The sequence below is a fragment of the Moschus berezovskii genome, chromosome 1, assembly GCF_049115385.1.
Source record: "Moschus berezovskii isolate FMDL1 chromosome 1, NW_MosBer_1.0, whole genome shotgun sequence".
In the NCBI taxonomy this organism is placed as follows: Eukaryota; Metazoa; Chordata; class Mammalia; order Artiodactyla; family Moschidae; genus Moschus; species Moschus berezovskii.
This window is the reverse complement of record NC_142460.1, coordinates 27,100,561-27,122,387: the sequence shown is the minus strand read 5'-3', so window position 1 is coordinate 27,122,387 and position 21,827 is coordinate 27,100,561.

Sequence of the window (21,827 nt, the reverse complement as noted above, 5' to 3'; positions counted from 1 at the left end):
TTCTAGCCCTGTTTCACAACTTTACAAAAGGTAAATTTCAAGAGGATTAAAGATCTAAACATAAAAACTGAAACCATATGCAAACTAATAGGCTTTGCCTAATGTGATACCAAAGACCAAACTGAAAAGGAATTGCAGTTTAACAGATTTAAATCTTTAAAACTTCTGCTTGTCAGGCCAGTCAGAGAGCTAATGGAAGTCTCCAGGTGAGGATGATGGTGGTTTGAATAGGGTGGTCATAGCGAGATGATAAGTCATGGCAACATACTGCTGTCAAGGTCAACAGGGTTCCAGACTGACTGCATGATGGTTGCATGAAAAAGTGATCTGCATTAAATCTGAAAAGAAATCTGAGTGAGAAATAGCCCAAAATGTAGAAGAATAGTGAAGAGAGAGGGGAAAAAAGAATGAAATAATGCCATTTGCAGCAACACTGATGGGCCTGGAAATAATCATACTAAGTGAAGCAAATAAGACAGAGAAAGACAAATATCACATAATATCACTTTATATGCAGACTCTAAAAATAAAAAATTGGGCAAATGAACTTTTTTACAAAACAGAAACAGATTTCTAGACAGAAAATGAACTTATAGTTGTCAAGGGGAAGGGTGGGGGAGAGGAAATGATTGGGAGTTTCGGATGGACACGTACACACTGCAATATTTAAAATAAATAACTGAAAAAGGCCTACTGTATAGCACAGGGAACTCTATTAAATATTCTGTAATAACCTAAACGGGGATACATTTGAAAAAATAATAGATGTGTATGTGCAGCTGAATCACTTTGCTGTAACCTGAACTAATCAACTATGCTCCATTATATGAAAAACAAACAAAAAAAGCCTTCTGCTTTTAAAGCATATTAAATAAAATAAGAAGGCAAAAGTCAAGAATGGGGAAGATTTTGCAAGGTATACAAATAAATGCTTAATAACTTTAACATTCAAAATGCATTTATATATTATTAATTAAACTGAAAATAATCCAATAAAATGAGTAATACCCATGAAGCAGTAAATTGCAGAGGAAAGGAGAGAAATATTCAAGATATTCTTATAGTTCATCAATATAGCTAATACCCAAGGATTTCATGTGATGAATTGCTTTTCAACAATGAGATCAAGAGGATTAAAAGGGGGAATTTCCTGTTGTGGTTAAGAGTGAGGAATAAGTTGTACTCAAGATTAATGCTCAGTTCAGTCACTCAGTCGTGTCCGACTCTTTGTGACCCCATGGACTGCAGCACGGCAAGGCCTCCCTGTCCATCACCAACTCCCGAAGCTTGCTCAAACTCATGTCCACTAAGTCAGAGATGCCACCCAACTGTCTCATCCTCTGTCATCCCCTCCTCTTCCTGCCTTCAATCTTTCCCAGCATCAGGGTCTTTCCTAATGATTCAGTTCTTCGCATCAGGTGACCAAAGTATTGAAGCTTCTGCTTCAACATCAGTCCTTCTGATAAATATGCAAAACCGATTTCTTGTAGGATGGTTAGATATCCTTGCAGTTTTAGGGACTCTCAAGAGTCTTCTCCAACACCACAGTTCAAAAGCATCAATTCTTCGGCACTCAGCTTTCTTTATAATCCAACTCTCACATCCATACATGACCACTGGAAAAGCCATAGCCTTGACTAGACTAGACGGACCTTTGTTGGCAAAGTAATGTCTCTGCTTTTTAGTATGCTGTTGAGGTTGGTGATACCTCTTCTTCCAAGGAGTAAGTGTCTTTTAATTTCATGCCTGTAGTCACCATCTGCAGTGATTTTGGAGCCCAAGAAAATAAAGTCTGTCACTGTTTCCATTGTTTACAATCTATTAGTCATGAAGTGATGGGACCAGATGCCCTGATTTTAGTTTTTTGAATGTTGAGTTTTAAGCCAACTTTTTCAGTCTCCTCTTTCACTCTCATCAAGAGGCACTTTAGTTCCTCTTTGCTTTCTTCCGTAAGGGTGGTGTCATCTGCATATCTGAGATTATTGATGTTTCTCCTGGCAGTCTTGACTCCAGCTTGTGCTTCATCCAGCTTGGCAGTCACATGATGTACTCTGCATGTAAGGTAAATAGGGTGGCAATATACAGCCTCGATGTACTCCTTTCCCTATTTGGAACCAGTCTATTGTTCCATGTCCAGTTCTAACTGTTGCTACTTCACCTGCATACAGATTTTTCAGGAGGCTGGTCAGGTGGTCGGGTATTCCCACCTCTTTTAAGAATGTTCCACAGTTTGTCATGATCCACACAGTCAAAGGCTTTGGCATAGTCAGTAAAGCAGAAGCAGGTGTTTCTCTGGAACTCTCTTGCTTTTTTGATAATCCAACAGATGTTGGCAATTGGAGCTCTGATTCCTCTGCTTTTTCTAAATCCAACTTGAACATCTGAAAATTCATCATTCACATACTGTTGAAGCCTTTCTTGGAGAATTTTGAGCATCGCTTTGCTAGTGTGCGAGATTAATATTAAAAAGGGAATAAATTATTTTCATTTTCCAGTTCAGTTCAATTCAGTCATGTCTGACACTTTGCCACCCCATGAATCACAGCACACCAGGCCTCCCTGTCCATCACCAACTCCTGGAGTTCACCCAAACTCATGTGCATCGAGTCCGTGATGCCATCCAACCGTCTCATCTTCTATCGTCCCCTTATCCTCCTGTCCCCAATCCCTCCCAGCATCAGGGTCTTTTCCAATGAGTCAACCCTTCGCATGATGTGGCCAAAGTATTGGAGTTTCAGCATCAGTCCTTCCAATGAACACCCAGGACTGGTATCCTTTAGGATGGAATGGTTGGATCTCCTTGCAGTCCAAGGGACTCTCAAGAGTTTTCTCCAACACCATAGCTCAAAAGCATCAATTCTTCAGTGCTCAGCCTTCTTCACAGTCCAAATCTCACATCCATACATGACCACTGGAAAAACCATAGCATTGACTAGACGGACCTTGGTTGGTAAAGTAATGTCTCTGCTTTTTAATATGCTATCTAGGTCAGTTATAACTTTCCTTCCAAGGAGTAAGCGTCTTTTAATTTCATGGCTACAATCACCATCTGCAGTGAATTTGGAGTCCCCCAAAATGAAGTCTGACACTGTTTCCACTGTTTCCCCATCTATTTCCCATGAAGTGATGGGACCAGATGCCATGATCTTTGTTTTCTGATGTTGAGCTTTAAGCCAAACTTTTCACTCTCCTCTTTCATTTTCATCAAGAGGCTTTTTAGCTCCTCTTCACTTTCTGCCATAAGGGTGTATTCTGTCAAGAATACACAGAAGAACTGTACAAAGAAGATCTTCACGATCCAGATAATCACAATGGTGTGATCACTCACCTAGAGCCAGACATCCTGGAATGTGAAGTCACGTGGGCCTTAGAAAGCATCACTAGGAACAAAGCTAGTGGAGGTGATGGAATTCCAGTTGAGCTCTTTCAAATCCTGAAAGATGATGCTGTGAAAGTGCTACATTCAATATGCCAGCAAATTTGGAAAAATCAGCAGTGGCCACAGGATGGGGAAAGATCGGTTTTCATTCCAATCCCAAAGAAAGGCAATGCCAAAGAATGCTCAAATTGCTGCACAATTGCACTCATCTCACATGCTAGTAAATTCACGCTTAAAATTCTCCAAGCCAGGCTTCGGGAATACGTGAACTGTGAACTTCCAGATGTTCAATCTGGTTTTAGAAAAGGCAGAGGAACCAGAGATCAAATTGCCATCATCTGCTGGATCATGGAAAAAGCAAGAGAGTTCCAGAAAAACATCTATCTACTTTATTGACTATGCTAAAGCCTTTGACTGTGTGGATCACCACAAACTGTGGAAAATTCTGAAAAAGATGGTCATACCAGGCGGCCTGACCTGCCTTGTGATAAACCTATATGCAGGTCAGGAAGTAGCATTTAGAACTGGACATGGAACAACAGACTGTTTCCAAATAGGAAAAGGAAAGGCTTTATATTTTCACCCTGCTTATTTAACGTATATGTAGAGTACACCATGAGAAACGCTGGGCTGGATGAAGCACAAGCTGGAATCAAGATTGCCAGGAAAAATATCAATAATCTTAGGTATGCGGATGACACCACCCTTATTTTCCAGTAGAGCCAGACAATAATTACATTTTTAACTTATCGATGCCCCTTTTTTTAGCAATTTCAATTTGAGGAATTTTCCAAAGGGAAAGTTGGATGCATATGCAAAGATATATTTATGTATCTTTATTTGATACATTGCTTAAACCACTGACTATTTTTAGGAAAAGAAACACAACTAACTGCTCCTTAATAGAGTATTTGTATAATTTATTATTTCTAAACATTTTGAAAGAATATTGTTGAAGTGTTTAACAATTTTTCTGTTTACCTGGCACTGCTTTTCTTTCACCAAATATGGCAAGAATTTGGTTATTCACTCCAAAGGAAGAGTACTAGACATGAAATGAAGAAAGAATCCTGATTTTGCTCCAATTAAGTGTTCAAAATGCACCCCTTTTTATTTAAAATATTGCAAACAGATTTCTGTTTTATGCAAATAAATCACACAGTACTACATTCAGTAAAATACCATAAATATTTTTAGATATTGACATATAATAATATCCCAGGTATATTTCAAGATAATTCAATTATAAGGTAACTGTATAGTTCTATTTATACGTTTTATATGGACTATGTAAGATAATAGAAGGAGTAGAAATATACAGTACACTGTCCATGAATTGTCCAGGCTAGAATACTGAAGTGAAGCCTTTCGCTTCTCCGGGGCATCTTCCCAACCCAGATATCTAACCCAGGTCTCCTGCACTGCAGGCGAATTCCTTACCAGCTGAGCCACAATTGAAGCCCATATATAGTGCAAGATTCTTCATGTTGAAACACACAGAGTAAATAAATATATAAACACAACTCAGAACACAATCAGTTTACTCTTGCAGCAGTAACACCATTCCCCAGAGGAAGTGAAATTTCAGAGTGAAATGATATGAAATGTAGAAGTGGATTCTGGGAAGTCATCATTATCAAAGATCTGTCTCTGAACCTGCTGATGCAGTGGCCCTGCCCTAACATAAGCAGAGGCTACCAGAAACATTTACTCCTAGGCAATTTTCCCATTAAATTAATAATAATAACACTAGCAGCAGCAGCAGTAGTAGTTCAGTTCAGTTCAGTCATTCAGTCGTGTCCAACTCTTTGCGACCCCATGAATCGCAGCACGCCAGGCCTCCCTGTCCATTACCAACTCCCAGAGTTCACTGAACCTCATGTCCATCGAGTCAATGATGCCATCCAGCCATCTCATCCTCTGTTGTCCCCTTCTCCTCCTGCCCCCAAACCCTCCCAGCATCAGGGTCTTTTAGTAGTAAATAATAATAATAGAAAGATCATCTCTGGGGAGAACCCAGTATGGATGAAAGGACATGAAATATAAGCAAAGGAAAACATAAGGTAATGATGAACCCCCAAAATGGCTGGAGAGATAAAATTGAATTATCCAACTTGGAATGAAAATCTAAAGCAATTCACGCCCAGAATAAAATATTGCTCTACTTCTATCCCAACAGTGGATGTCTACCCACATTGCTACTCCTCACTTTCACCCCAAAATGATTCCTGGCTTAATTTTTTTTTTGTCCACTTAAGAGTAAATAGACCTGCACTAATGGGAAAACAAAACAAAATATAGCATTTCCGATAATGACCTGGCCTGGATGTTCATTCATAAATAGGAACCATCAAAAAGTGCTTGTCTTTAGAAAAAAATTAATAGAAGAAAAGAAAATATCAAGAACAAACAACCATCTAATTATGTAATAAATTAATGTTCTGAAAGATAAATCTTAAGATATTTTTCTGTATACAGAGTTGGAGAATTAAAATGTAGAAGAAAAAAATACACTTAGAGAGTCATGGCATAAACGTTTAGTAGTAGAATATTTTAAAGGAAAATATTTGGAAAAAAACAATGAAAATATAGAAGTGAATAAAACATAATATTACTGATTTCCATTCAAATAAAGAGTCAGCTATCTGTTGGAAAGAACCCATTATGTAAAAACCACAAATTTTAAAAACATCTTCCAGAAAGCTAAATACAACCTGATGTAATTTCTGATCTCTACTAGTTTCTAGAAAGCTGTAAAAATTAGTGGAGGACATGAAGATGGAATGGGCTGCCCTGGTGGCTCACTTGGTAAAGAATCCACCTGCAATGCAGGACACCTGGGTTTGATCCTTGGGCTGCGAAGAAGCCCTGGAGGAAGGCATGGCAAACCACTTCAGTATTCTTGCCTGGAGCATCCCCATGGACAGAGGAACCTGGTTGGCTACAGTCCATTGGGTAGCAAAGAGTTGGACATGACTGAGCAACCCAGCATGCACGTATGAAGATGGGATGAGCCAACCAGTTATCTGAATGAAAGATGGACTAGTGTCAGTCATGCCATTAACAAATATGAATCAAACGTTGAAGCAATAACTAATTTTTAATATTATTTTCAGTTGGATGTTTCAATTCATAGATATATCTGCCGACAGACAAGGTGAAGAATACATCATTTTTCACTGTTAAATAAAAGTACTCAAATCCTATTCATCATTCCTTACATTTCTGTGTGCAAATTGAGAAATCCATTTATTCTTTGTTGTTGTTGTTGTTGCTAGACCTTAGTTGGTTTGAGCACATTTTTTTCAATCATGGTTTTCTCCAATGTCTGCAATCCATCTGGAAAACTAAAAGTCAAAACAAAACACAGACTTCTGGTTACTTTTTGGTTTATGAAATTAAGAATGTCTACAGAGAAAAATTTTAAGTCAATTTTCCTAGTCAAAATTTTAACTCTGGCAATTAGATTAACTTTTACCCATTTGCAAGCCTACTATCCATTATGTATATTGCTCATTCCAATTACCTAAGTGTGTTAGAAAAATTGATATAGTAGAGAAGACATATCATAAATGTGAAAATAAATTATGGATATAATTAATAAATTATTTATATAAAGCAATGTCTACTTTCTTCATAAACAATAATCAGGTAACCAACAACTCTGAGATTTTTTTTAACAATATTATTACATTCTGGGACTTTTCAAGTGGCTCCATGGTAAAATAATCCACCTGCCAATGCTCAAGACACAAGATCCCTTGGTTGGAAAGATCCCCTGGAAAAGTAAACAGCAACCCACTCCAGAGTTCTTGACTAGGAAAGCCCATTGACAGAGGAGCCTGGCAAGCTATAGTCCTTGGGGCCGCAAATAGCTGGACACTACTAAGCACACTTCTGTGAAGAAGGCTGACCGCCGAAGAATCGATGCTTTTGAACTGTGGTGTTGGAGAAGACTCTTGAGAGTCCCTTATACTGCAAGGAGATCCAACCAGTCCATTCTAGAGGAGATCAATCCTGGATGTTCATTGGAGGGACTGATGCTAAAGCTGAAACTCCAATACTTTGGCCACCTCATGCGACGAGTTGACTCACTGGAAAAGACTCTGATGCTGGGAAAGGTTGGGGGCAGGAGGAGAAGGGGACGACCGAGAATGAGATGGCTGGATGGCATCACCGACTCTGTGGACATGAGTTTGAGTGAACTCCGGGAGTTGGTGATGGACAGGGAAGCCTGGCGTGCTGTGTTTCATGGGGTTGTGGAGAGTCGGACACGACTGAGCGACTGAACTGAACTGAACTGAACTGAACTGAGCACACATGTGTTATTATGTTCTCTCCTTGACAGGATGTTTGACTTTTCCTTTTATTATTCTTGTCCTCTAAATCTAAACACTAGTTAAGTCCTATTATATCTATGTTCAAACATTCAAATAATTGTTACATTTCTCCTGCTGTCACCATTTAATCTTAAATATCCATGGGTCACAACCCATCATTTATAAAGGTGAACTTCAATCTCCTTTCTCTCTACCTCACATGCCTTACCCTGGCAAGTCATCCTACATTTCTCTCAAACCGCTGTTCCTCCCAACAAATACCTTCAATGGCAATCAGAAGCCAGACTTTCAATTAACCTGTGTATCTGTGTGGATCACAATAAACTGTGGAACATTCTGAAAGAGATGGGAATCCCAGACCACCTGATCTGCCTCTTGAGAAACCTGTATGCAGGTCAGGAAGCAACAGTTAGAACCGGTCATGGAACAACAGACTGGTTCCAAATAGGAAAAGGAGTGCGTCAAGGTTGTATATTGTCACCTTGCTTATTTAACTTATATGCAGAGTACATCATGAGGAACGCTGGACTGGAAGAAGCACAAGCTGGAATCAAGATTGCTGGGAGAAATATCAATAACCTCAGATATGCAGATGACACTACCCTTATGGCAGAAAGTGAAGAGGAACTCAAAAGCCTCTTGATGAAAGTGAAAAAGGAGAGTGAAAAGGTTGGCTTGAAGCTCAACATTCAGAAAACAAAGATCATGGCATCTGGTCCCATCACTTCATGGGAAATAGATGGAAAAACAGTGGAAACAGTGTCAGACTTTGTTTTTTTGGGCTCCAAAATCACTGCAGATGCTGATTGCAGCCATGAAATTAAAAGACGCTTGCTCCTTGGAAGGAAAGTTATGACCAACCTTGATAGTATATTAAAAAGCAGAGACATTACTTTGCCAACCAAGGTCCGTCTAGTCAAGGCAATGGTTTTTCCCGTGGTCATGTATGGATGTGAGAGTTGGACTGTGAAGAAAGCTGATCGCCGAAGAATCGATGCTTTTGAACTGTGGTGTTGGAGAAGACTCTTGAGAGTCCCTTATACTGCAAGGAGATCCAACCAGTCCATTCTAAAGGAGATCAATCCTGGATGTTCATTGGAGGGACTGATGCTAAAGCTGAAACTCCAATACTTTGGCCACCTCATGAGACGAGTTGACTCACTGGAAAAGACTCTGATGCTGGGAAAGGTTGGGGGCGGGAGGAGAAGGGGACGACGGAGAATGAGATGGCTGGATGGCATCACCGACTCTGTGGACATGAGTTTGAGTGAACTCCGGGAGTTGGTGATGGACAGGGAGGCCTGGCGTGCTGTGATTCATGGGGTCGCGGAGAGTCGGACACGACTGAGCGACTGAACTGAACTGATATATAATTAAGCAGGACATTTTGAATAAGCCTATGGCACTAGACTCACCACGCAAACATCATTCAGACAAATTGGTTCACTTTTCCTGGCATCAGTCTTCAAATACTCACTGTCATATCTTTTTTTTTTTTGAGTCACAATTACTAACACTGGTTTTATCTTAAATTTAATTGTGGAGTTTTTGAAAACATATGTGCCTATATCAAGCCCCGCATATTATGGATCTGTCATTCTTGCATGAGCCCAGATTTGAGTATTTCTGATCAAACATCTCAAATTTCCATGTTACTTTTTTACATTGAACCTTCTCCTTATTACCAAATGTTCAAATTCCCCTAACCCTTAAGACATATCTCAAATGTTAAATGTTATAATTTTTATGAAGTCTTCCCTTATAAATCTCCTACCCCAATTTCTAGAGGACTTTTCAGTCCCCTGATATGTGACTGCATTTGATATTGTATGAACATCTCATTCAATCCATAATACCTTATATTTATAGGCCAAAGGCCTTAGCTATTTTACTCATTACACATTTTTCTAAAGGCAATCTACGTTCTATTTTATAATAGTTATTTTGTGGGTTGAAATAATCCCACAAATGGCAATGTGTAACTGGCAAATCATTTTTGTGCTGAGGGAAATTATATGGCTTAGACTGAATCAATCGATATTAAAATATGAATGAAGTAAAACCATAATGTGCCACTCACGCTCTGCAATGTCTATTCTGTGTCAGAGTCAGCATTATATCTACTAGCTTCATTTCCCTCCATTTTCAGAGAGCTACTTCATTTTGGTGAGGCAGCATATTGTTCCTAAATGGTCCTCCCCTTCTTCCTTTGTACCTCCCCTTCTTCCTTTGTACCTCCAGTAGAAAATAAATAATTTCTCTAATGATGAAGTATTACTGATCTTGAAGAAAAAAAGTTTTAAGGAAGGATCCGTGAGAAAAATAGCCCACTCCTGTATTCTTGTCAGGAGAATCCCATGGACATAGAAGCCTGGCAGGTTACAGTCCATGGGGTCACAAAGAGTAGGGCATGAGTGAAGCGACTTAGCACACACTTGAGGAAAACAATAGGTAATCTTCAGATGAGGTTAAGTGATTCCACCTCAGATTATGATCAAAGTATATCACCCACAAAATGAAAACGTGGTAGACCAGTAATCAGGCCCATCCTATGTATCATGTCCTTGATGTGAATTGTTTTTTCTTAATATTTGAGCCACTAAAGTAGCTGACATTCTCAATTGTTGGTCCTTTAATGGACTGGAACCTGATGGTCCGGAGTTGACCGATAAGAAAGTAAAGGAGAGAGAAAGAGGCTGATATTCCTTGGTTTATGCAGGAAGCCAATAAAACCCCTGCACCGAGCTTGCTCTGTTCACAAAGGCCTCAGGCGCCCTCTCGATGGGGGTGAAGGCACAGAGCGCCTTCTTGAGAGGGTCTTAGAAGCCCGGGCAGGAAAGTGAACACAGAGAGCCTCTACGCTCCAGGAATTAGCCTGAAAAAGAGAGAGAGGAAGAGAGAGAGAGAGAGAAAGAAAGACATGGGGACCAAAGCTCTGATGGAGCAAAGGCGTTTTAATCAACATGGTGTGGGCATATACACTGTAGTTATTCTCAGCAAAGACAAAGATTAAATTCCAGACTTACAAAACATAGGCGATCCACATTAAAGAGAGAGAGTTGTAAATAATCACTTTTAACATATGGTTCATAAAAAGAAAGAGGGTACTTATAAAAAAACTAATGAAGGAAATTCCTGGATTCCTCAACCCCCGGGAGAGTCTTTCCTCTCCTATTAATGCCTGAATCAGTTCAGTTCAGTTCAGTCACTCAGTCATGTCCAACTCTTTGCAACCCCATGAATCACAGCACGCCAGGCCTCCCTGTCCATCACCAACTCCCAGAGTTCACTCAGATTCATGTCATCAAGTCAGTGATGCCATCCAGCTGTCTCATTCTCTGTCGTCCCCTTCTCCTCCCACCCCTAATCCCTCCCATCATCAGTCTTTTTCAGTGAGTCAACTCGTTGCATGAGGTGGTCAAAGTATTGGAGCTTCAGCTTTAGCATCAGTCCTTCCAATGAACACCCAGAACAGATCTCTATTAGAATGGACTGGTTGGATCTCCTTGCAGTCCAAGGGACTCTCAAGAGTCTTCTCCAGCACCACAGTTCAAAAGCATCAATTATTCGACGATCAACTTTCTTCACAGTCCAACTGTCACATCCATACATGACCACTGGAAAAACCATAGCCTTGACTAGACGGACCTTGGTTGGCAAAGTAATGTCTCTGCTTTTTGATATGCTACATAGGTTGGTCCTAACTTTCTTTCCAAGGAGTAAGCATCTTTAAATTTCATGGCTGCAATTAGCATCCGCAGTGATTTTGGAGCCCCCAAAAATAAAGTCTGACACTGTTTCCACTGTTTCCCCATCTATTTCCCATGAAGTGATGGGACCGGATGCCATGATCTTAGTTTTCTGAATGTTGAGCTTCAAGCCAACTTTTTCACTCTCCTCTTTCACTTTCATCAAGAGGCTTTTTAGTTAATAAGGAACAGAGAATTCCTGACAGATCCAAAACAGCACACAGGAAGCCTCCTGTTATGCTTCCTGACACTCAGTCACTGAAATAAGTCTTCAATTGCTCAACTGGAGTCTTCATTGACTGTAAGACAATACTAAGACTACTCCTCTCCAAACACTCTGAAAATGTGAGATGATGATGATTACTTCTCAATTTTGGTACATCTCCTTGACACAGCAATACCTTCCATCTGACTTTGGTTATTCCTTATGTCTCTGTCTTTGAATGACAGAAAATTTACTGGAGGGCTTTCCCCTACTTTGTATAGAAATGTGTCATTTCCCATGAAATCTCTTGGAAAAATTCCAGTTAAAAATAAAAATGGTTTTCTTCCACCAGCATGCTGGTGGAATGCTGTGGTCTTTTTCTGGCTGAATAATATTCCATTGTGTATATGTACCACAGCTTAAAAATTATTTTTGATTGGAGGATGGTTGCTTTACAATATTGTGTTGGCTTCTTCCATATATCATCATGAATCAGCCCTAGGCATATGTATATCCTATCCCTCCTGAGCCTCTCTTCCACCTCGCACTCCATCTCACCCCTCTAGGTTATCACAGAGCACCAGAGTTGAGCTCCCTGAGTCATGCAGTGAATTTCCACTAGCTCCCATGGTAATGTCACCCACCCTCTCCTTTCTCCTCTGTGTCCACAAGCCTGTTTTCTATGCATGCATCTCTGTTGCTGCCCTGCAAATAGGTTCATTAGTACCATTCTTCTAGATTCCATATAAATGTACTAATATATGATATATGATATTTGTCTTTCTCTTTCTGACTTACTTCACCCTGTAAAACAGGCTCTAGGTTTATCTACCTTATCATTGAGTCAAATGTGGTCTTTTTTATGGCTGAGAAATATTTCATTGTGTATATGTACCACCGTTTCTTTATCCATTCATCTGTCAGTGGACATCTAGATTGCTTCCATGTCCTAGCTATTGTAAATAGTGCTGCAATGAACAATGAGGTGCACTTTTCAATTATGCTTTCCTCAGGGAATATGCCCAGCAGTGGGATTGTTGGATCATATAATAGTTTTATTACTAGTTCTTTTTTTTTTTTTTTTAAGGAATCCCATACTGTTCTCCACAATTCCTGTATCAGTTTCCATTCCCACCAACAGTGTAAGACGTTTCCCTTTTCTCCATACCCTCTCCAGCATTTATTGTTTGTGGATTTCTTATGATGGCCATTCAGATTAATGTGAGGTGATACCTTGTAATTTTGCTTTGCATTTCTCTACTAATGAGCAATGTTGAGCATTTTTAATATGTTTGTTAGCCATGTATATATCTTCTTTGAAGAAAGTTCTGTTTAAGTCTTCTTCTCACTTTTTGACTGGGTTGTTTCTCTGTTATTGAGCTGGATGAGCTTCTTGTGTATTTTGGAGATTAATCTTTTGTCAGTTGTTTCATTTGCTATTATATTCTCCCATTCTGAGGGTTGTTTTTTTCACTTTGTTTATAGCTTCCTTCACTGCGCAAAAGCTGTTCAATTTAATTAGGTTCCATTTGTTTATTTTTGTTTTTATTTCCATTATTATAGAAGGTAGATCATAGAGGATCTTGCTGTGATTTATGTTGATGAGGGTTCTGCCTATGAAACTATGAAAAGTAGGAGTTTTATGGCTTCTGGTCTTACATTTAGGTTTATAATCCATCTTGAGTTTATCATTGTGCATTTTTCACAGGACTAAAACAAAGTTTCACAAATAGTATGCAAACACAGAAGACCCCAAATAGCCAAAGCAATATTGAGGAAGAAGAATGGAGTTGGAAGAATCACCCTGACTGACTTCAGACTATACACAAAACTTTAGTCATCAAGGTAGTATGTATTGGCACTAAAACAGATACACAGACCAATGGAACAAGATAGAAAGCCCAGAGATAAACCCACACATGTATGGGCATCTTATCTTTGACAAAGGAGGCAGGAATATACAATGGTCGAAAGACAGCCTCTTCAATAATTGGTGCTGGGAAAACTGGACAGCCACATGTAAGAGAATGAAATCAGAACACTTTCTAACAAACACCATGAAACTTTTTCCTAAGAAGTAAAATGATGGTCTTTGCGGGGGTGGGGCGGAATTTAAACAAATATCAGGGGCTTTCCTGGGGGGCGGGGCTAGTGGTAAAGAATCGCCATCCAATGCAGGAGACTCAAGAGACAAGGATTCAATCCCTGAGTCAGAAAGATCCCCCGGAGTATGAAATGACAATTCACTCCAATATTCTTGCCTGAGAAATCCCATGGACAGAGGAGCCTGGCGGTTTACTCTTATTGTAGCCACAAAGAGTGGGAAACGACTAAGAACACACACATACACACAGATGAAATCTTGGTAAAAGTAGGGAGAATTCCATACCTGAAGAGGTAGATGATAAATGGGTAAAACTGAACATTGGCTTCCCATAGCTCGGGCAAAATCATGTTTGATGTAGAGGAACAGCTAATACCGCAATGCCCCTAAAACTGGTATGGTGGCTCTGTGATTTTAGAAAATGGTTGATAACTCAATAGGGGAAATTCACAGTCATTTCCAAACTTTAGCACAGGCCAGAAACATGTAGAGTTCTTACTAAAAGGCTAATTTCTGAGATCTAACTCAAAATCTTCTGATCTAGTAAGTTTGAGTGTTCCTCACGTGCAGGTCTTACCAGAGCCTTTAGAGGCAAGTGGTTGAGGGAAAGGGAACTCTTGGCTATTTCTCTATGATTGAGAGAAGCTTTGCTGTCATGCTGAGATGTGTTTTTCTCTAGAGTTTGAGTCCCAAAGTCTATGAACACTTGCTAAATCCACTCTTACGTATGTTCATACACCTGTTTCCTTTTCTTCTCTATCAGTTGTTAGAATCAAGCAATGTATACAAGATGGCAATTTTCAGTGAAGGCATATAGACTCTATAGTTGTGGACATAAATGGTGAAGAGGATAGAATTCATGTAAAGCCAACATGATTGGCAAAGAGCCATCACCAAAATGTGTGTGTATATTAACTTCATTCTAGTTAATTGGAAAACTTGCTTTTCCATTCACAAGGTCCATGTGGATCCAAACTCTAAAAGTTTTTTACCCATAGAGTAAGTTTATGACTCTAAACTGACTATTTGAATTGAGCAATGAAGTGTAATTTAGAAAGAACAGAGAGTGCACTGGTGTTTATTTTAATTGGAAAATGACCATCACACCTGAAATTTTAATATATGTTCTCTAATTATTACTGTTCACACATAGTTTTTCTTAATCATCTATATAGTATCATCTGGTTCCCATTCAGCTAAAGATGACTTGAAATATGTCACAACTATGTTAGAACTGCCAATGAAAATTATACTTAATCTTTGACTTTTAACTCTGATATATGTACTGGCTTCAGTTGTGTTTACAAATATTTTGGAAGGCAGCTTTCATACTTTACTTCTTGAGCAGATAGTTATGTATGGTATTTTATTTCCTGATGTTTATCACCAACATTCCATTACATGTCCTTTACTGGCATACTTAGGAACTACATAACTGACAGATTGGATTTACACTAACATCAGTGAAAGAGGGAAAGTCAGAAAATCTTAGCTTGTTTCATGTGAATTCCTACAGCAAAAATACAGTCTCTTCGCAAATCTTCCAGTTTGCTTTCTTGAAATAATTCAGAGCTCCTTTCTTTACCCTAGTCTGCAGGAGGACACTCCTGAATCCCTGATACAAGCATATCTGTATACATTTATTCTGGCAGTAATAGTCATAGCATATTCAAGAAAATATTCAATTTAATTTCTCATAAACCTTACCTCAGCATCAGAAGGGCTGATGCTGAAGCTGAAAGTCCAATACTTTGGTCACCTGATGTGAGGAACTGACTCATTTGAAAAGACTCTGAAGATGGGAAAGATTGAAGGCAGGAGGAGAAGGGGATGACAGAGGATGAGATGATTGGATGGTATCACTGTCTCAATGAACATGAGATTGAATAAGCTCCGGAAGTTGATGCTGGACAGGGAAGCCTGGTATGCTACAGTCCATGGTGTCACAAACAGTCAGACACAACTTAGCAACTGAACTGAACTGAACTGAAACCTTACCTCAAAACTCGTTTGCTTTTATCCTTCCAATGAGTGATATTCAAGCCTTGTTAAAAGACAGCAGGGAGTATTTTTTTTTTTTTTTGCTTGTGACAACCATGATTAGTACAGAATGAATATATGCAATATATATATGGGATTAATATATATGTATATTAAAGCTGAGCACCGAAAAATTGATGCTTTTGAACTGTGGTATTGGAGAAGATTCTTGAGAGCCCCTTAGACTGCAAGAAGATCCAATCAGTCCATCCTAAAGGAAATCAGTCATGAATATTCATTGGAAGGACTGATGCTGAAGCTGAAGCTCCAGTACTTTGGCCACCTGATGAGAAGAACTGATTCACTGGAAAAGACCTTGATGCTTTGAAAGATTGAAGGCAGGAGGAGAAGGGGACAACAGAGGATGAGATGGTTGGATGACATCACCGACTCGATGGACTTGAGTTTGAGCAAGCTCTGGGAGTTGGTGATGGACAAGGAAGCCTGATGAGCTACAGTTCATGGGGTCACAAAGAGTCAAACATGACTGAGCAATTGAACTGAACTGATATGTATATATATACATACACATTTTTTCCAGTATTTTTCAAACAAGAAAGAAAGAGCCTAGATAAAATTGTAAGAAAAATATGTACACTTGTACAAACATCCGTTATGCATGTGCAATGATATTACACGTGTTTAAAAGTTCCATATTTTAAAAGCAAGCATAAGTAAGAAGTGAGGAAGTAAATAAATTTAAAATGGCTTTTAAAAGTGCTTTAGGTACATTTCATTTATTGTACTGTTTGGATAAAAGCCATTTAAGATGTTTATTTGTCTTTTCTGATGTTATTTTTGGCAAAAAGATCCTGTGTTGAATTACTTTGTTTACAGACAGAGAAGAAATAGCAAAAGACTGATTTCTTGATACTATAAATTGTTTTATAGTTGCTATAAGCTTCATTTACCTTTCTTTAAATGTATTATATTTGTCAGTAGAAGAGGAAATGTGTTGTTTTCCTCCTTCTCTGAAAGCAAACTATCTTTTCTTACTCTTAAAAAAAAAAAAACAAGAAAATATTTCCAAAATGGAATATTCCATTAATATAAATTGAAGAGTAGCTTGGTAAACATTTATTCTTAATATGTATCTACTTAAAACTTTTTTGTTTGATATATTGATGTAAAATTCATTTGCCAATTTAAATTTTTGAATCACTTAGCTACTGAACATGTGAAGTGGGTGGGGGCACATGAGTATACATGAACAATCAATAGCACTGAATTTTTTTCCTACTTAGTTTTAATTTTATAAAATTAATGACAATATGCATTTGCAATCAACCTTGCTTTCCATCCTCAATTTCTTAGTAGTAAATACATCCATGAATAGTGTTTACTTATTTTTACTACTGTAGCTTATTACTTTATATGATGGATCTTATTTTGAAGATGTGTTCTGGTGAGAACATACAAAAATTTCTCTGTGGCACACTCACACAATCAGAATTCTAGGCATTTTCATCTTCATTAAAAGTTGCTGAATGACTGTTCCATGTGGCGTTACAAATTTACACTTTTACTCCCTGTTTCCAAGTTCATTCTTTCCCTGCTTCCTCGCAATCTGTGATATTAACAGATTGCAGCAATGTAAAAAATAAAACAGATCAATATACTATTATGACTTAAGGAAATGCCCAGGATATACTTTATTTAAAAAAAAAAAAAGATAGAAAAAATTGTCAAATTAGAATGTATGATGTGATCTGATTTTGGTCAATCTATATAATAAATGTGCACTAATGAACTGCAAGATCTAAGGTAATGCACAGCAAATGTCTAGAATCATTACCTCAGGAACATGAACTTGAAGTGCAAGAATGAAAGGCTAAATCTTTCCTTGTGATATTTTGTATTACTTGAATTATTTTAATCAGCAAATAATAGTTAGTCATTACAAACTAACTGATTATTGTAAGTTAAAAGATGAAAGAGAGCACAAAGCACACTAATATCCTTACACATGACATATGCAAAGGGACAGCCACCGAATTTCAAGAACAGTCATGTTTCTAAGAAAATAGTGAGGGTTGTCAGAGTCATAATGTACAGATGTGTAAGTTGTGCACTTTACAATTCTTTTGACAGGATTCAAATAGGTTACTCCTTGGTTGAGCTGTCCTGATGGTTCGGCAGTACAGAATCTGCCTACAATGCAGGAGATGCAGGAGACCATGGGTTCGATTTCAGGATCAGGAAGAAAATGTGGAAGAGGGCATGACAACCCACTGCAGTATTCTTGCCAGGAGAATCCCATTGACAGAGGAACCTGGTGGGCTACAGTCCATGGGATCGCAAAGAGTCGGACAAGACTGAAGCGACTGAGCATGAACACTGCGCACTCCGTGAATGGACCTCCTAGAGTTGTGTTGTGCATAACCAGTCTAGTTTCTTGTCTTTACAAATGGCAATGTGATATTAACACAAGCTGTATTATCAGCACTGACATTGAGGAAACTTTACTGACTATAAAAACTTAAGAAGATCAGTTTTAAAAATTGATAAATATAAAACATTGATATATATGTTATTTGCTTTTAAAATTTCTGTGAATGTTTTATCAACTGTGAGTATCTTAAGTCTTGCTAATTTTTAGACCTTGAGTGATTTCACAAATACATTCTCAAATATATAATAGCATGTCATTTATTTTAATTTAATTTTAATAATTGTATTGGCCTTAAAATTGTCAGAAATAATTAGTGAATAGTTAACAACAGGGCTTCCCAGGTGGTATAGTGGAAAAGAATCCACCTGACAATGCAGAAACTCAAGAGACACAGGTTTGATCCCTGAGTTGGGAAGATGCCCTGGAGAAGGAAATGGCAACTCACTCCAATATTCTTCCCTGGGAAATCCCATGGACAGAGAAGCCTAGTGGGCTATATTCCATGCGGTCCCAAAGAGTCAGACACGACTGAGCATACACACATCTGTCTAATTATTGCTAACAGTAAGCATTGAACTGCATATACATATAGTTGTAATATATATGGATTTTATGAAGGGAGAATAGAGAAATTACATGTGAATAAGTCTTTATTACATGTGTTTCATTTGCGTAATTAAAACATAATATTATTTGCCAGAATCACAATGTTCATAGGCAAATGAAACTTTCTTCATATTAAATTTATGACAACACATGGTATATGACTTTTTGCAGGGAAAAATATTAACAAACAGAATAAAAATATAAAAGCTTTTCATTAAATTTCTTAAACAGAGAGTTAAAGAATCTAGAAGAAAAAAACATTTTGAGTAATATATTAACTTCTAAATCTATTATATCCTTTGATTATATCTTTGCAGTCAAAGACAGAGAAGCTCTATACAGTCAGCAAAAACAAGACCAGGAGCTAACTGTGGCTCAGATCGTGAACCCCTTATTGCCAAATTCAGACTTAAATTGAAGAAAGTGAGGAAAACCACTAGACCATTCAGGTATGACCTAAACCAAATCCCTTATGACTATACAGTGGAAGTGAGAAAGAGATTTAAGGGACTAGATCTGATAGGCAGAGTGTCTGATGAACTATGGATGGAGGTTCATGACATTGTACAAGAGACAGGGATCAAGACCATCCTCAAGAAAAAGAAATGCAAAAAAGCAAAATGGCTGTCTGAGGAGACCTTACAAATAGGTATGAAAAGAAAACAAGTGAAAAGCAAAGGAGAAAAGGAAATATATACCAATTTGAATGCAGAGTTCCAAAGAATAACAAGGAGAGATATGAAAGCCTTCCTCAGTGATCAATGCAAAGAAATAGAGGAAAACAGTAGAACAAGAAAAACTAGAGATCTCTTCAAGAAAATTAGAGATACCAAGGGAATATTTCATGCAGGTACAGGCTCAATAAAGGAGAGAAATGGTATGGACCTAACATAAGCAGAAGATATTAAGATGAGGTGGCAAGAATACACAGAAGAACTGTACAAAAAAGATCTCCATGACCCAGATAATCACAATGGTGTGATCATGCACCTAGAGCCAGACATCCTGGAATGTGAAGTCAAGTGAGCCTTAGGAAGCATCATGACCAACAAAGCTATTGGAGGTTATGGGATTCCAGTTGAGATATTTCAAATCCCAAAAGATGATGCTGTGAAAGTGCTGCACTCAATATGCCAACAAATTTGGAAAACTCAGCAGTGACCACAGGACTGGAAAATGTCAGTCGTCACTCCAATCCCAAAGAAAGGCAATGCCAAAGAATGCTCAAACTACCACACAATTGCACTCATCTCACATGTTATTAAAGTAATGCTCAAAATTCTCCAAGCCAGGCTTCAGGAATACGTGAACTGTGAAATTCCAGATGTTCAAGCTAGTTTTAGAAAAGTCAGAGGAAGCAGAGATTAAATTGCCAACATCTGCTGGATCAACGAAAATGCAAGAGAGTTCCAGAAAAACATTTATTTCTGCTTTATTGACTATGCCAAAGTCTTTGACTATGTGGATCACAAAAAACTGTGGACAATTCTGAAAGAGATGGAAATATCAGACAACCTGACTTACCTCTTGAGAAACCTGTATGCAGGTCAGGAAACAGTAGTTGGAACTGGACATGGAACAACAGACTGGTTCCAAATAGGAAAAGGAGTACGTCAAGGCTGTATATTGTCACCTTGTTTATTTAACTTATATGCAGAGTACATCATGAGGAATGCTGGGCTGGAAGAAGCACAAGCTGGAATCAAGATTGCCGGGAGAAATATCAATAACCTCAGATATGCAGATGACACTACCCTTATGGCAGAAAATGAAGAAGAACTAAAGAGCCTCTTGATGAAAGTGAAAGAGGAGAGTGAAAAAGTTGGCTTAAAGCTCAACATTCAGAAAAATAATATCATGGTTATTTGGTTCTATCAATTTATGACAAATAGATGGGGAAACAGTGGAAACAGTGGCTGACTTTATTTTTGGGGGATATAAAATCACTGCAGATGATGACTGCAGCCATGAAATTAAAGGATGCTTACTCCTTGGAAGGAAAGTTATGACCAGCCTAGATAGCATATTAAAAAGCAGAGACATTATTTTGCTGACAATGGTCTATCTGGTCAAGGCTATGGTTTTTCCAGTAGTCGTGTATGGATGTGATAGTTGGACTATAAAGAAGGCTGATTACCGAAGAATTGATGCTTTTGAACTGTGGTGTTGGAGAAGACTCTTGAGAGGCCCTTGGACTGCAAGGAGATCCAACCAGTCCATCCTAAAGGAGATCAGTCCTGCTTGTTCATTGGAAGGACTGATGTTGAAGCTGAAACTCCAATTCTTTGGCCACCTGATGCGAAGAACTGACTCATTTGAAAAGACCCTGATGATGGGAAAGATTGAGAGTGGATGGAGAAGGGGACAACAGAGGATGAGATGGTTGGATGGCATCACTGACTCAATGGACATGAGTTTGTGTAAGTTCTTGGAGTTGGTGATGGTAAGGGAGGCCTGGTGTGCCTGGTGTGTTCATGGGGTCGCAAAGAGTTGGACACAACTGAGTGAACTGAACTGAACTACATTCTTTTACTGTCATTTTTATGATAATAGGTGCATAATACCAGTGTTTGGGGATAAATGTAGTAGGCATTTATGTTTATACATATTCAGTAAATAATGATCCATTTTATTTTCCATGCATTTTTTCCTGAGTTTGAAAATTCAAAATGAAACATAAGCATATATATTCATATCTACATATATATTGTCTTTATATATTTGGCCATGATTAGTTGTTTTTTTCATCCACTTTAATGTGATTTTAGAATTTTAAACAAGATTATAACTGTTAGCTGCTTACTATTTGTAAAATACTGACCTACTGACATGGATAGTTAATGCATCTTCATGTAGCGTATGAAAGAAAAATTTTGAAAAGTTTACAAAGAAAAAATTTGAGTTGATGTTGCCTGGTACTCTGAATGCATGATAGAAGGAAGAAGGATATTGGATAGTAAGAAAAAAGAAGGTGGGTTGATAGCAATATGGAATCCAATCTTATCAAGAAAA